This window comes from Pogoniulus pusillus, chromosome 10 (assembly GCF_015220805.1).
Source record: "Pogoniulus pusillus isolate bPogPus1 chromosome 10, bPogPus1.pri, whole genome shotgun sequence".
In the NCBI taxonomy this organism is placed as follows: domain Eukaryota; kingdom Metazoa; phylum Chordata; class Aves; order Piciformes; family Lybiidae; genus Pogoniulus; species Pogoniulus pusillus.
Genome location: NC_087273.1, coordinates 8338143 through 8352847, shown reverse-complemented (window position 1 = coordinate 8352847; position 14705 = coordinate 8338143).

Below are 14705 nucleotides of genomic sequence, written 5' to 3'. Positions count from 1 at the left end.
TGTACCCAGCTCAGACCCACCAGATGTTGCCTCGTACAATGCTTGGGCCACTTCTGCTGCTTGGTGATCTTTTGGGGGGTTGCCTACAAAGCTGTAGGGAGAATTGAAGGTCCCAGTTTTCCTTCTTTCATCTGCCACTTTCATTTTGGGAGAAAACACCCTGCTTTCTCAAGTGCTGAGCTGTTGAGGTAAGGAAACCAAAGGGCAGTGCTGGAGCATAGCCCAGCTTGCAAGGAGTCACTTCCAGCCCAGGGTGAGTACTGGGACCAGTGCATACCTTAGTGGGGAGATTTTCTGCACCCTGTTTCCAGCAGCTGGAGTTGTTGCTTTTCCAGCACAAGTGTAAAGGGAAGGTTGAGTTTGTAGCTCAATGTGAGGGAACACTGAGCTGCAAACACTGGAGGTGTTGGATAGAAGGTTGCACTTGATGACCTTAGAGGTCTTTTCCAACGCTAATGATTCTGTGAACAAAAAAGCTGCATTCAGCAGCTGGAATAGGCAATGGCACAGTCACCAGGTTCACAGATTGCATGAGCTTGGAAGGGACTCTCAAAGGCCATCTTGTGCAAGCCCCCTGCAGCCAGCAAGGACACCTCCAACTAGATCAGACTGCCTGGCCCTACATCAAGTCTGACCTTGAATGTCTCCAGGGACTGGAGCCTCAACCACATCCCTGGACAACTTGTTTCAGTATGTCCCCCCCTTCATTGTGGATAACTTCCTCCTGATGTCCAACCTAAACCTCCCCTGCTCCACTTCCAAACCATTTCTCCTTATCCTATCACCACAGGCCCTTCTGAACAGTTCCTCCCCAACTTTCCTGTAGGCCCCTTCTGACATTGAGACTATCTTCAGTCAGTGAGAAGTGTGTGCTTGAAAAGAGAAAGGGGAAGTGCCTGATGTCCCTTGGGACGAATCCTCCTTTTCCAGCCTCTTTCTAGAACCATACTGATGCCAAGCCCTTCTCCAGAGAATTCTCCTTCATGAAAAACTGAAGAAGGGACGTTAGCAACGTTCAGTGTGACTTCATTGTCTTGTTCTTGCATTCATTGTCCTTTGACTGATAGGGTGGTTAAGAGAAAAAGAAAAAGAAAAAAAAAAGAGAAAAGACAAAAAAAAAAAAGGAAGAAAAAAAAAAAGGAAGGAAAAAAAAAGGAAAAAAAAAAGGAAAAAAAAAGATGCATAGTCAGAAAGCTAAGAAAATAAAAGCAAACCACAACAAAGTAGGTAAATAGGCTAAGTGTAAGATAATGTGTACCAGGAGGCAGTCTGCTGCACGACTCCTCCCTCAAGTGCATGATAAGCAGCGGTGAAGCTTGTTGCAGATGCTGGGGCAGGCTTTCCAGGGTTGCTTTTTTTGCTAGACTTTTGAGTATCATAGTTGCAAAGACTTGTAGTTGTTCCTGAAAGAGTTGGTTTTGGGATGGGTTTGTTTGGGTTTGGCTTTCGTTTGGCTTTTTGTTGGTCGGTTTGTTTGGGTAAGCTGTGACCACTTGCTTTCAGAGTGGGTTTTGTGGTGATGGAGTTGATGGAGCTGTTCTTTATCGTGACCTAAAAGGTGTCGAGTCGTTTGCTGGTGTGTGTTCACAGAGCTGAGCCGTAGCATTATGCATCTCTCTGCAATGGTGTGGTCTGAAGCACTTCTTCCTTTTTTTGGTGTGGCATGTGCAGTTGCAGTGCTGTCTTGGTTTTCCTTTCACCCTTAGCTTATCCCCCACCTCCCCACCCCCCGGTGTCCTGCCCATGAACCAAACCGACTTCGAAACTAGCACTTTAAGTACTAGTAGTCACTTTGCTTCTGACTATATTGAGCACTGCACTTTTGTAAGTACTATTTAGCACTGAGTTTGGAACTCTTTTCTTTTCCCCACTCTACTTAGCCCCTTAGGCACAGTGTCAATTACTTTGGGGCCATCAGAAGATCATTTTTGAGGTGTGTGTGACTACTGTCTGGTGCCTGACTTCCATTACCTAGCCCTTAGCAGTCTTAAAAATTAGGGAACTAAACCCATCCAAGCTCATTTTACACAACAAACATCTGAAATCCAGGCAGAAGTGGTTGTTGTAAACTGTCAGGTCATCTGGAGACCCCCAGGTGTGGTCGTTGCAAACTGTCAGGTCATTTGGAGACCCCCAGGTGTGGTTGTTGCAAACGCTGAGGTCATTCTAAGACCCACAGATGTGGTTGTAAACTCTGAGGTCATCTGAAGACCTGCAGATGTGGTTGTAAACTTTGAGGTCATCTGAAGACCTGCAGATGTGGTTGTTGTAAACTTTGAGGTCATCCTAAGACCCACAGATGTGGTTGCTGTAAACTCTGAGGTGATCTGGAGACCCACAGGTGTGGTTGTAAACTTCGAAGTCATCTGAAGACCTGCAGATGTGGTTGTTGTAAACTTTGAGGTCATCCTGAGACCCACAGATGTGTCTGTTGTAAGCTTAGAGGTCATCTGGAGACCCGAGCGTGTGACTTTTAGAGACACCAAAGATACAAAAGAAGTCTCAAAAAGGATTGGGCTGGTGCAAGATCATCTGATTTAACTTGGAATCGAGTGGACCACAGGCTGCAAAGCAGACTTGGAGTGAGTAGGGGTGCTCTTGGTTCTGGTCCCAGCCCCCAGTCTGCCTTAGCAAGGTGAGTCCATGGGAAGTTAAACCCAGTTGGAGCTGCTGGTATCAACAAAGGCTGCGCTCAAGCCATTGCAATAAAAGCCATCACCGTGCCTGTACTCCAAGTGCTGTGGAGATTGATTGTGGCTTAAACTACAAAAGGTGTTTTTAAGTAAAAAAGACTGGGAGCTGATTTAGAAGATGGAGCATAATCACCGTGGGCTTTGCTGCTGAATATGAAAAGGGGTGTTAGGAGCTGATCAGGTCTTGCCTTAGGAGGCAATTCACATGCACGTCACTGCTCTCGTTCAATTCCTGTGGTAGTTCAGTGCAGATGGTCGGGGACCAGAGCTCCCTTGCCAGCAAGAAATCAGTAGGGTAGAGTTTTGCAGTAAACACAGTCATAAATCTCCAGGATTTGAAATGAGATGGTGATCCCTGGGATGCAGAATAATCTGGATTTTGATGTCCCAAACCATCCTCTCTCAAACAGCTGAGAGGGTTTTGCTTCTTTCCAAGCCCTTGTGGGTTTTCCATAGCAGCAAACCTTGGTGGTCAGGAGAGAGCTGCATTTCCTTCACGCCGGGGTGCCCATGCTTGGGTCTCCTGCTCATCCTCTTTGATGAGCTGATAGTTGATCCAGGTCCTTCTCTGGCAATGCTCTGTGTTGAAGGTTTCTCCCCAGTGGTACCTGATGGATAAACCCCACTGTGACAGCATGATGAGTTTGAATGGAGAGAAGTGAATTAGATCTTCTTCTTCACTGCTAGCAAGCAGCCATGGTGAAAACAACCTTCAGCAACAACAGAGCCTATTGGCTTTGCTTGCTGCAGCAGGTGAAGTATTTTTGCTGACCAAGTCCACTTTTAGTGGCTGTTTTTTTGAGTTCAATTCAAGCTTCCTTCTTCAGCAGACCTTCATGACTTTGGGTATCCAGTGGGAATTGCAGGTGGCTAGAAAACACAAACCTGGAGCAGCCCCAAGTGTTAGGCGCCTACATCCTCTATGGTTGGATTTACAAATGGAAATGTAAATAGAAGCCAGATTTCTCTTCTGCTTTTTTCCTCCTTCCTTTCCTTTCTTCCCCCCCCAGCCAAATGAACCCTTCAAATCTAGCTTTAAACAAATAGGACCTGGCAACGTTGCTGCTGGATTTGAGCCACTCAAGCCCCAAGATGATAAAGACCAAGGGGACAAACTCTTCAGAAAGCACCTCAGTGACTCAGAGCCTACATCCTGCTCGCTGTCCTGAGAACACAGGCAAAGTCTTTGGAAAATCCACCCCCCTGCAGCAAGCTCTCCTTGAGCTTGTGAGAAAAGGGGACATGGAACAAATCTTTTTTCCTATTTACTACCCCCACAGGCAGTAAATAGAATTGCCCCTTGGAACTGGCATCTCATCCGTCAGGAAGGTAGCAGTAAGCCCTTTCTCTTGCACGGCACACGCCAGGCCTGAGTGCAAAGCCTAGCACAGCATTCTCCTTTTGGAAGGACCTTCCAGATAGTAAAACCCAAAAGCTGCTGTAGGGATCTTTGAGTTGTTTGGCTTCTAAGCTAGCTCCTGGGAAGCTCGTTGGTAACGGCACACAGGCCATGGTTGATTGAGCTTTTTTTTCTTTGTCTCCACAGGAGACGTTTGGGTTTCTTTTAATTTGCTTTTGATAGCTTTGAGTTTATTTTCCTTGAAAAGTCTGGTTAGGTTTTGTTGTGTTGGTTCTTTTTGACCCATGCAAACACCCTTGAAATGAGTCAAGTTTATCAAAAGCAAGTTGTGCATTGAAGGAAGCAGTCTCCAAACGCACATCCATGCAGCTTTCCTGCCCCGTGCTCCTGCATGGGTGTGCAAATCCATACTCACAGATTGATGATTTCCCCCAAGCTCTTCCCTTTTCTTATTCCCCTAACTCTTCCTTTTTCTTATTCCCCCCAACTCTTCCTTTTTCTTATCCCCTCCAACTCTTCCTTTTTCTAATTCCCTCCAAACTCTTCCATTTTCTAATTCCCCCCAACTCTTCCTTTTTCTTATTCCCCCCCAACTCTTCCTTTTTCTTATTCCCCCCAACTCTTCCTTTTTCTAATTCCCTCCAAACTCTTCCATTTTCTAATTCCCCCCAACTCTTCCTTTTTCTTATCCCCCCCAACTCTTCCTTTTTCTTATTCTCCCCAACTCTTCCTTTTTCTTATTCCCTCCAAACTCTTCCATTTTCTAATTCCCCAAGCTCTTCCTTTTTCTTATTCCCCCCAACTTTTCCTTTTTCTTATTCCCCCAACTCTTCCTTTTTCTTATTCTCCCCAACTCTTCCTTTTTCTTATTCCCTCCAAACTCTTCCATTTTCTAATTCCCCAAGCTCTTTCTTTTTTCTTATTCCCCCCAACTCTTCCTTTTTCTTATTCCCTCCAAACTCTTCCATTTTCTAATTCCCCAAGCTCTTCCTTTTTCTTATTCCCCCCAACTTTTCCTTTTTCTTATTCCCTCCAAACTCTTCCTTTTTTTTATTCTCCCCAACTCTTCCTTTTTCTTACCACCCAACACTTTCTTTTTCTTATTCCCTACAAACCCTTTTTCTTAGCCCCCCCCACCTCTTTCTTTTTATTAGTCCTTCCAAACTCTTTTTTTTCTTATCCCCCCCAACTCTTTCTTTTTCTTATTCCCCCAACTCTTCCTTTTTCTTATTCCCTCCAAACTCTTTCTTTTTCTTATTCTCCCAAGCTCTTCCTTTTTCTTACTCCCTCCAAACTCTTCCTTTTTCTTATCCCCCCCCAACTCTTCCATTTTCTTATTCCCCACAAATTCTTCCTTTTTCTTATCCCCCCAACTCTTCCTTTTTCTTATTCCCTCCAAACTCTTTCTTTTTCTTATTCTCCCAAGCTCTTCCTTTTTCTTACTCCCTCCAAACTCTTCCTTTTTCTTATCCCCCCCAACTCTTCCATTTTCTTATTCCCCACAAATTCTTCCTTTTTCTTATCCCCCCAACTCTTCCATTTTCTTATTCCCTCCAAACTCTTCCTTTTTCTTATTCTCCCAAACTCATACTTTTTCTTATTCCCCCCAAACTCTTCCTTTCTCTTATTTCCCCCAACTCTTCCCTTTTTTTGATTGCTTTGAGTTTTTGGTTTTTTTTTTAGGTTCATTTCCTACCCCCTCCCCAGGACAATTAACCAAAAGGTGTTTTAAAGTCATGGCATGCAAACTCCTAAAATGTAACTCTTGAGTACTTTGTGATGCTAATTAACAGGTTGGGTTTTGGTTGGTTGGTTGGTTGGTTGGTTGGGTTGGTTGGGTTGGCTTTTTTTTTTTCCTGGCAATTTTATGTGATGCTTAATATTTTTCCTTAGGATGTTTTGTTTCATGTTAACTCATTGTTCTGGAGGATGTTGGTCCTACTGGCATTAAAGAAAAAGAAAAAAAAAACAAAACAAAAAATAAACTGCATGTGTTACCAGTGTAGAAACGGTGAAGAATTAAGTGTGAACTTAACTGTACGATGCTGATTCTGTTTTGCAATCCAATCTATTTCTTGCTGTTCAGTAGTTGACATAATGGAAATGCCAATGTACTGTAATTTAGCACTTTCCCAATGGACCCTGTTCTCACTACAGCCGAGGGAAGAAGTGGGCTTGGCTTTGGAGGCATCTGAAATCAACCTCTCAACCCTTTCTGTGTGCTTGGGCACCGGAATTTAGCCAGGAGTAAACTCAGACTGGAGGTCTGCTCAGCGGTTCAGCATGGGGCAGAAGGGTGGTGGCCAGGTTGGAGGAGGCCTGAAGAAATTTGGTCTAGTGGCAGGTGTCCCTGCCTATGGCAAGGGGTTTGGAATGAGATGGTCTTTAAGGTCCCTTCCAACCCAAACCATGTTATGATTCTATGATTCTACAATTCTATGGTTCTCTAATTCTATGATTCTACAATTTTATGGTTCTACAGTTCTATGATTCTACAGTTTGATGTTTCTGTAATTCTTCTATTCTATGATTCTACAATTCTATGGCTCTCTAATTCTATGATTCTGCAGTTTTATGGTTCTCTGATTCTATAATCCTATGACTCTACAATTCTATGGCTCTCTAATTCTATGATTCAGCAATTTTATGGTTCTATGATTCTACAATTCTATGATCCTACAATTTGATGATTCTACAATTCTATGATTCTGCAATTTGATGGTTCTATGATTCTATAATTCTGTGGTTCTACAATTTGATGATTCTGCAGTTTTATGGTTCTCTGATTCTATAATTCTGTGATTGATTCTACAATTCTATGATTCTGCAGTTTTATGGTTCTATGATTCTACAATTCTATGTTCCTACAATTTGATGATTCTACAGTTCTATGATTCTGCATTTTTATGGTTCTCTGATTCTCTAATTCTGTGATTGATTCTACAATTCTATGATTCTGCAGTTTTATGGTTCTATGATTCTACAATTCTATGATCCTGCAATTTGATGATTCTACAATTCTATGATTCTGCAATTTGATGGTTCTATGATTCTATAATTCTGTGGTTCTACAATTTGATGATTCTACAGTTCTATGATTCTGCATTTTTATGGTTCTCTGATTCTCTAATTCTGTGATTGATTCTACAATTCTATGATTCTGCAGTTTTATGGTTCTATGATTCTACAATTCTATGATCCTACAAATTGATGATTCTACAATTCTATGATTCTGCAATTTGATGGTTCTATGATTCTATAATTCTGTGATTGATTCTCCAATTCTATGATTTTTCAGTTTTATGGTTCTATGATTCTACAGTTCTATGATCCTACAATTTGATGATTCTACAATTCTATGATTCTGCAATTTGATGGTTCTATGATTCTATAATTCTGTGATTGATTCTCCAGTTCTATGATTCTGCAGTTTTATGGCTCTATGATTCTACAATTCTATGATCCTACAATTTGATGATTCTACATTTCTATGATTCTGTAATCCTATGGCTCTACAATTCTATGATCCTGCAATCCTGTGATTCTTTATTTCCCTGGCCAAACCAGGATGATTTGAGTGAAGACCTCACTGTGGGTAGATGGACTGGTGGCATCTCAGTCGCCCCCAATGCATCCACCCCACGAGGCAGGCTGTCTGAGCTGGGGTGAGTTGGAGACACATCCAAAAAAAGCAGCCAAAGCAATCTGCAGGCCCTGAAGTGAAAAGACAGAAGGGTTCATGTACCAGCCACCTCCCTTCCACCCCAAAAACCTCCATTCCTAGTGTTAACAGGGTGCAAAGTGTTACTTGTCATGTACTGTACTAAAAGGGTTAATTGATCAGTGACTGTATTGTACTGTATGAAAACTCATGAATTGCCTTGTCTTGTTTCTAATGGACTGTACCATGTCCCCCCAGCCACCCGACACCAGCCCATTCCCAACCTATCCCTAGGTTTTTTTTCCCCAAAGGATGCATGTTGTCAGTTAGGTCCCTCCCAAACTCTCTGGTGCTAACTCTTCCGTATCCGATGGTGCTTCTGCGGACGCTAACTGAGGACATGTCCATCCAGAGCTTGATGTTCACCATGTCTCTCTTGTCTTCTTTGTATGAAGTCCACCCCCTCCACACACACACACAGACACATTCACGCTCATCACAAAGAAATGGTAAACTTGAATTTGTTTCAAAGCCTCATTGACAATCTAATGTTTTCTATGTCTGCTTTTATTTGGGATGGCTTTTCTAGAAAGCAGCGCGCCAGCACCTTCATGCCAGGAGGGGATTTTGTCTCATTCATGCCCTCAGTGCCTCCTCCACCACCGAGGAGCTGCTTCCTCGCTGGCTTTTCAGGTTTGGCCGTGGCAGGTCGATCCATGAGGAGCCAGTGAGGATGAGGAAATGCAGGTGCCTTCAAAGGTAGCCAAAATTCAGCCAGCATCCTCATCACTGCCACATCTGCACGCAGATGGGCAGCAAGGGTGGCAGAGGGGGTGAATGTGCCCCTTGCTTTGTGGCAAGAATTGGCTTTTTATGAGAAAGGAGGCAGAAAATTGGAGTCAAGAGGAGCCAGAGCTCCCAAAGGCATCTCCATCTCCTCCCAGCATTGCTCATCTCCTTTGGTAGAGGAGCCACCTCCCAAGCCTGAGGTTTTGGAGGTGACATACAGCTCAGCTGGCATGAACAGACACATCCCCTCCCCAGCCCCATTCCCAAAGCGAGCTGCTTTTTGGACAAAATCAAATCTGACTATATTTTGTATCGATTTGAAAACAGAAGTCTGAGATTTACCCCTGTTCTCAACCGACTTTGCATATTGTTGTTTGCCACGATATTTGTTCTGTCTTCGAATAAATTTGCTTACTTGTGTAGTCTTAACTGTCTGCTCTGCTCCTTACCACCGGATCCAGAGCTTCTGCAACCTGCCTGCACAGCACCCCTCCTTTGGGTGCTCTCCAGGAAGGCAAGAAGAAGCTCTGTCTGCCCAGGAGAGGATGATAAGATGACCACGAGCCAGCAATGTGCACTCGTGGCCAAGAAGGCCAAGGGTATCCTGGGGTACATCCAGAAGAGTGTGGCCAGCAGACTGAGGGAGGTTTGCCTCCACCTCTGCTCTACCCTGGTGAGGCCATATCTGGAGTCCAGTGCTGGGTTCCACAGTTCAAGGATAGGAGCTTGTTGAAGAGAGTACAGCAAGGGGATACAAAGATGCTGAGGGGAGCAGAACATCTCTGTGAGGAGGAAAGACTGAGGGAGCAGGGGCTTTTTAGTCTGGACAAGAGCAGCCTGAGGGGGATGTCATCAATGCAGACCAATATTTCAAGGGTGGGTGGCAGCAGGATAGTGCCAGGCTTTTGCCAGTGGTTCCCAGTGACAGGACAAGGGGCAATGGGCACAAACTTGAACTGAGGAAGTCCCATCTAGCTATGAGGAGGAGCTTCTGTAACGTAAGTGTGCTGGAGCCCTGGAGCAGACTGCCCAGAGAGGTAGTGGAGTCTCCATCTCTGGAGACATTCAAGGCCCACCTAGCCATGCTCCTGTGCAACCCTCTCTGGGTAAAGCTACTTAGGCAGGGGGCTTAGACTTGGTGATCTCCAGAGGTCCTTTCCAAGCCCTACCATTCTGAGATTCTGTGATTCTATGAAATCATTGCAGCCAAGCCTCAGACTCTAAACGTTTCTCTCTTGGTTATCACTCATTCCTCTCCCCAGGCCTTTTCAACATGACACCCGTTGGTTTTTTTGTTCACCCCCTCCCTCCAAGCCTTTCATCATTAGACCTTTCTCTCCCGTAAGCGCACAACAGAGGAGCATCCACGCTTCAGCCTGCTTCGTTTAAGAGATTAAATTGTCGCCAGCGCCTTTCTGGAGGGTAAATCATTTCTGATGGCAGCGTTTTGCATTTGAGAAGGAGAGGATTTATGGCTGGTGGGAAGCAACGAGGGGCTGAAAGCTCGTTGTGAGCATCGGCATCCAGCGGCGGGCGGCTCGCTGCTCCCCGGCACATTGCATTAGCGAGGAGCTGGCATCAGTCACCGGAGACGTCGCGGCGGAAGGCAGTGCCCTCAGAAGGCTGCAAACCTGATTTGCACATGCGTTTCCAGGGCCATAATCAAATCAGCCAGCGGGTTCAATAAGAAGAATAAGCAAATATTCCACATCTGCCTGCCTTAGCAAGCAGAACCTGTTGCAAGACTCTTCAGGGTTTGCTTTCCCCGCCCCTCCCCCCCGCCTTTTTATCCCCCCTCCTTCCAAAAAAGCTATTTTGGGATTTGGATTGTTGCAGGCTGCTGCAGGAAGGGGTTTTAGGTTCCCTTGAAGATGTGTAAGAGGAATGTTTTAGGGGAGTCCATGCGAGAGCTTGGGCTGTCACCCTTCCTATCACAGATTCACAGGTTGCGTTGGGTTGGAAGGGACCTTCAGAGGTCATCTTGTCCAACTCCCCTCCTTCAGAGGTCATCTTGTCCAACCCCCCTGCAGTCAGCAGGGACACCTCCAGCTAGAGCAGGCTGCCCAGGGCCACAGCGAGTCTGATCTCGAATATGTCCAAGGGTGGGACCCCAACCACATCCCTGGGCTGCCTGTTCCTGCGCTTCCCCACCTTCATTGTGCAAAACTTCCTCCTGATGTCCAACCTCAGTCTACCCTGCACCAGTTCCAAACAATTGCCCCTTGTCCTATTGCTACCGTCCCCTGTTATGACCACAGAGTCAATTTCCCATGATTTATCCCCCTCTCCAGACACTGTCCCCCTTTTATTTGCCTCTTTCCTCCCCTCTGACCTCCGGCCAGTGTTTTTTCCCCCAGTTTATCAAGATTTTGTAGATGTTTCCTGCTGCTCCTCACAGTACAAGCAGTGCTGCCTATGGTGATGGATACCAGCACAGGAAGAAGGGAGCAGAGATGAATCCAGTGGGGAGAAGCTGGGAACAAGGATCTTGACTTTGTGGAAGGTGCTGTCAGGTACGTCTTGCCTTCCATCCTCAGCAAAGGAAGAAGGGAACAGAGATGAATCCAGTGGGGAGAAGCTGGGAACAAGGATCCTGACTTTGTGGAAGGTGCTGTCAGGTATGTCTTGCCTTCCATCCTCAGCAAAGGCAGAAGGGAGCAGAGATGAATCCAGTGGGGAGAAGCTGGGAACAAGGATCCTGACTTTGTGGAAGGTGCTGTCAGGTATGTCTTGCCTTCCATCCTCAGCAAAACCACAGTGTCTGCTCCCCAAAAATCTCCTTTGCCATCCAACTGGGGTGGAGGGGAGTGGGGTGGGTTCTGCTTGTTCCTAAGGAGCACTGAGCACCGTAAGTTAGACAGCTTTGCTTCCCCAGCTGATTTTTGGTGGGTGCACCCTTCCTGGGGCAATTTTGTTGGAGCTGCCTCTCCCACAGCTGTGCCACTGCTCCTGTGAAAGCACTGGGTGCTGTGGAAGACTCGTGTGGGGTGACAGAGGGGAGCAAGTTGTCCCAAGTGAGAAAATAAAGAACAGAAATCCAAGTAGCTCCTTTTTTGCTTCGTGGATTTTATACTCCCAAGAGAGGACAGCTACTTGAAGCCACACAGTGACTGCAGTCTAAGGACATGTCCAGGTTTGTGCACCCTCAGCTGCTGACAGAGGAAAGGACTTTACTAATTGAATTTTTCACTGTGTGGGTTATTTCCTCCCCCCCCCCCCCCCCTCCAAACTGCAGGTTTATTTGTTAGGAACACACAGCTCCTTGGGAAGCAGTGGATAAGCTTAGGCAATGCCTTCCAGGGTGGCAGTAAGGAATGATTTCTGATTTGGGTTCCTGTCACACCCCAAAAGCCCAAGTTTCAATGGAGAAAGCACAAAAATAAGGAAATGAAGGTACTCAATGAGTGGTTTAATGTTACAGAACCAGCACTTACTTATTTTTTCCTGGTCTTTTATGCCACTTTCCCCAGTGCTGACTTTTCAGAAGGTTATAGCCTTGAAATGCTTGGATTTTAGAGGAAGTGGTGGAAAGTCTGCTCACTAAACTTTGGAAAGCACCAGGGACTGTGACCTGAAGTGATCTCTGGGCCAACGAGTCAAAAACAACCAGCTTTACTCGCTTCAGCCATCACAGCAAAGCCACATCCAGAGTGAGCTATGCATCCTGACACCCATTTCTGAACCATATCCTTCCTCTCAGTTCACCCTGAGACCTCCCTGCCAGGGAGTCTCCTCAGCATCCCTCCTCACTGCCTCACCATCCATTATGCTCTAGTCCTGTCAAGGAGTCTCCTCTGCATCCCCCCTCGCTGCCTGCCCATCCAGCAGATTCTGGCCCTCCCACTGCTTTGCAGGGAAATCCTCTCCTCTTCCCAGTAACTCCCTCTTCCAATACCGCAGTGAGTTCCTAGATTCATAGAATGGTTTGGGTTGGAAGGGACCTTCAAGATCAGCCAATTCCAATCCCCTGCTATGGGTAGGGACACCTCCTCCCAGACCAGGTTGCTTAAGGCTCCATATGACCTGCCTTGGAACACTTCCAGGTCAGAACCTCCACAGCTTCTCTGGGCAATCTCTTCTAGTGCCTCACCACTCTCATGAGGAAGATGTTCTTTCTAGTGTCCAATCTAATTTGGCTTCTTCCAGTTTGAAGCTGTCCCCCCATGTTCTGTCTCCCCATACCTTTGTCAAAAGGCATAGAATCATAGAATCAACCAGGTTGGAAGAGACCTCCAAGATCATCCATCCCAACCTAGCACCCAGCCCTGTCCAATCAACCAGACCATGGCACTAAGTGCCTCAGCCAGGCTTTGCTTCAACATCTCCAGGGACAGCAACTTCACCACCTCCCTGGGCAGCCCATTCCAATGCCAATCACTCTCTCTGACAACAACTTCCTCCTAACATCCACCCTAGACCTCCCCTGCCACAGCTTGTGGCTGTGTCCCCTTGTTCTGTTGCTGCTTGCCTGGCAGAAGAGCCCAACCCCACCTGGCTACAGCCTCCCTTCAGGGAGCTGCAGCCAGCATTGAGCTCTGCCCTGAGCCTCCTCTTCTCCAGGCTGCACACCTCCAGCTCCCTCAGCCTCTCCTCATATGGTTTGTGTTCCAGGCCCCTCCCCAGCTTTGGCGCCCTCCTGTGGACACCTTCTAGCACCTCAACATCTCTCTTGAATTGAGGAGCCCAGAACTGGACACAGCACTCAAGGTATGGCCTGAGCAGTGCTGAGTACTTCCCCAGCTCTCTTGCAGCCCCTTCAGGTACTGGCAGGCTGCTCTAAGGTTTCCTTGGAGCCTTTTCTTCTCCAGGCTGAACAGCCCCAATTCTCTCAGGCTGTCTCCAGAGGAGACCTCTATCAGCTTTCAGGAGCACAAGGGAGACCAACACTGACTGTGAAATTCATCCCACCTCCCACTAGTCCAGACTGCTCAAATCTATTCAGGGATGAGGACTCCACCACTGCCCTGGGACAGGCTGTTCCAGGGCTTCACACATGCACTGTGTTGGCCTCTGGGAGGCTGAATGTTGCACCTGCTTCCCATGATTTCTCTCTGTCTGTCCCGTAAGGTGTTTCAGTCCCTGTGGGTGTCTCCTGTCACACAGCGGCGGGGGAGATGCTGTGTCTCATAAATGTGTGTGACCATAAATCCAAATGACAACAGGAGCAGCCTCCTGTGGAACAGGATACACAGAGGCAAGGTCAGGAGCTGTCCTCTCCTTCTCACCAGGCATGTCTCCAGGCCAGTCTCTGCCAGGTGGCTCCTGCCTCCCCAGGAGGTAGCACCCAACAAACCCCAAACTGTAGGGCACACATGCTGCCAGGAGCCAGGTCTGGTTTGGTGGCTGGAGCACAGCCCTATGAGGAGAGGCTGAGGGAGCTGGGGGTGTGCAGCCTGGAAAAGGGGAGGCTCAGGGCAGAGCTCATTGCTGTCTACAACTACCTGAAGGGAGGCTGTAGCCAGGTGGGGTTGGGCTCTTCTGCCAGGCAAGCAGCAACAGAACAAGGGGACACTGTGTGAAGTGGTGCCAGGGGAGGTCTAGGGTGGATGTTAGGAGGAAGTTGTTGTCAGAGAGAGTGATTGGCATTGGAATGGGCTGCCCAGGGAGCTGGTGGAGTCACCACCCCTGGAGGTGTTGAAGCAAAGCCTGGCTGGGGCACTTAGTGCCATGGTCTGGTTGACTGGATAGGGCTGGGTGCTAGGTTGGACTGGATGATCTTGGAGGTCTCTTCCAACCTGGTTGATCCTATTCTATTCTATTCTATTCTATTCTATTCTATTCTATTCTATTCTATTCTATTCTATTCTATTCTATTCTTCTGTGCAGCAGCCTTGGACAAACCCGTGTTTTCAGGGAGTTCTGGAAGAACTGCTCCTCCTAGTGACACCACCATGGGTTGGAGCTCAGTGGATGTCAACTGAAATTTACATTTCAGTCCCACAGAGTGTCAGGAAGATAGGGTTAGTCATTTTCCAGTGGTGCCCAGTGACAGGACAAGAGGTAAAGAGCACAAACTTGAGCATGAGAAGTTCCATCTAACCACAAGGAGGAACTTCCTTCCTTTGGTAGTGAGCAGTGAACCAGCCTGCCCAGGAGGTGGTGCAGTGTCTGTCCCTGCAGTCATTCAAAACCCACCTGAATGCCATCTGTTTAACCTGCTCTGGGTGACCCTTCTCTAGCAGGGAGGTTGGATTTGATGATC